Source organism: Berghia stephanieae, chromosome 1 (genome assembly GCF_034508935.2).
Source record: "Berghia stephanieae isolate SIO BIC M18660-M18661 chromosome 1, UCSD_Bste_1.3, whole genome shotgun sequence".
Lineage (NCBI taxonomy): Eukaryota > Metazoa > Mollusca > Gastropoda > Nudibranchia > Aeolidiidae > Berghia > Berghia stephanieae.
Genome location: NC_088360.1, coordinates 112,311,634 through 112,314,133, shown reverse-complemented (window position 1 = coordinate 112,314,133; position 2,500 = coordinate 112,311,634). Strand labels below are relative to the sequence as shown.

The following is a 2,500-nucleotide window of genomic DNA, read 5'->3' as shown; positions in this document are numbered from 1 at the left end:
TATTATTTATTATTATTATTATATTATTATTATTATTATTATTATTATTATTATTATCTTATTATTATTATTATTATATTATTATTATTATTATTATTATTTTATTATTATTATTATTGATTATTTATTGTATTATATATTATTATTATTATTATTATTATTATTATTATATTATTATTATTTATTATTATTATTTATTATTATTATTATTATTTTATTATTATTATTATTATTATTATTATGTTATGTTTTTTTATTTTTATATCATTATTATTTATGCTTATCGTTATTATTATTATTATTGTTTTGTTCTATTTTTTGTTTTTTATCATCAATATTTTATGATTATCGTTATTATTATTATTATTATTATTATTATTATTATTATTATTATTATTATTATTATTATTATTATTATATTATTATTATCATTATTATTACTATTATTAGTATTATTATTATTATTATTATTATTACTATTATTATTATTATTATTATTATTACTATTATTATTATTATTGTTGTTGTTGTCATCATTATCATCGTCATCATCATTGTCGATGGAAGATGTGTAGCTATTTGCAGGTCTGAAAGCCAAAATTGTTATATGATCATTGCTGTAATGGAAATACACTCAAACCAGTGCAAAATTCAGATTATTTTACAATCTTAATTGAAGACCACTATTCTCCTCTGTTCCTATTATAATACGGGCAGATAAAGTAATATCTGACTGATGATGATTTGGTATGCAAAATATATTTTTTTTAAAACAACAAAATGAACAAACCAAAAAAAAAAAAAAACAGAAAGAAACTTGCGGTTTATAAAATCCATTCATTATTTTATCATAAAATTAAATTTTAATTTTGTCTTCTTATATTTTTGTTAGATATTGCAACAAAGCTCATTATTAAATATCAGTCAAAATCCCGTTTCTTTTGTATTTCAGTGAAAATTGTAGGTAACCTGGGTGCCGACAACGCGTTAGATTTTAAAATCTAAAATGTAATTTGATATTTAAAAGAATTTGATTAGCTTCATGGCACGATATTACAAAACTGTTTTGGATTTTTTTAGGATTACAAGGAAAAAACTCATTATCCACGACATCATCATCATCACCATCCTAATCATCATCATTTTGACGGTGTGCTCTTTCATACAGCTATTTATGGTGAGAAGAGAAATCAATGTATCGATGGACGCAGGTATCGCTTCCTGGCTTCCTATGGCTTTTCTCCTCGCAGTCTTCGATTTTCTGTGATCGGGTAAACACTCCATCGACGGCGGATGCTTGGATGGATGTACTTATAGCATTAGGGTTGGATAAAAGTCGGTACGTTTCGGGATTACCTTCTTCAGTAAGATTAGTGTAATGCATAATTAGTTATACTGGACTGTAATAGTGCAGAGAATGGCTGAGTGGTTTGTCTACTAGGCTCTATGCTTGGCAGCTCTGGATTTCAGTCCACGTTGATTAAGGGTTATGATTAATGTAGGCTATGATTTTGTTATTTTTCTAATCTTAACAATGTGCATAATCTCTTTATCAATTCGTTTAATAATTTGTTACATTTCTTTTCACATTCTCCCTATTTCAATTGTTTATTCATTTTGTCAAAGCGCGTAATATGTTCGTGTACTTATTTCATCGTCTACTAAGAGAACATATAGATGTCGCTGATTTATTTACATAGTCATTCATTAATTTTGTCGTCTAAGTTTATCTGGATTCAAAGTAATGTATTAACGTTTTTATTGTTTTTGTTATTCACCGAAGATAGGTACAGTTGAACAAAAATTTGGGTGTCTAGCTAATTGTGATATGGAAACTATTATGGCGTAAATGGCTGTTTTTTGGTCAAGGACATTGGAGAATCGTAGTGCAAAACGTGTTCCAAAATGTAAACATGTTCCCATATAGCCCAATAGAACTTTTAAAAACCACTGTGATTTTCCATGAGCATAATGAAACCGTGGAGATTAGTTATATAAATATGTTCATTAATATATCTATGTTGGCAGTGGGAAAAAAAATAACAATGACCAAAAACATGAAAATAATGAAATAATAATAACAATAATAGTAATAATAGTAATAGTAATAATAATAATAATAATAATAATAATAATATAATAATAATAATAATAATAATAATAATAATAAATAATAATAATAATAATAATAATAACAATAATAGTAATAAAAACAGTAATAATAATAATAATAATAATAATAATAATAATAGTAATAATAATAATGATAATATTAATAATAATAATGCGAGAAGAAGAAGAAGAAGAAGAAGAGAAGAAGAAGAAGAAGAAGAAGAAGAAGAAGAAGAAGAAAAGAAGAAGAAGAAGAAAAGAAGAAGAAGAAGAAGAAGAAGAAGAGAGAAGAAGAGAGAAGAGAGAAGGAGAAGAAGAAGAAGAAGAAGAAGAAGAAGAAGAAGAAGAAGAAGAAGAAGAAAAAGAAGAAGAAGAAAAAGAAGAAGAA

General features: G+C 24.4%; 1 protein-coding gene across 1 annotated transcript in view; it reads left to right on the top strand.

The window, feature by feature from the left end:
* Positions 1 to 2,500, top strand: part of LOC144962743 (voltage-gated delayed rectifier potassium channel KCNH1-like) — a 104,873-nt gene that overhangs the window by 1,219 nt on the left and 101,154 nt on the right. The window contains exon 2 of the mRNA XM_078895963.1: positions 1,169 to 1,339. The gene's annotated coding sequence lies outside the window, so the exon portion shown is untranslated. The remainder of the gene's footprint in view (positions 1 to 1,168; positions 1,340 to 2,500) is intronic.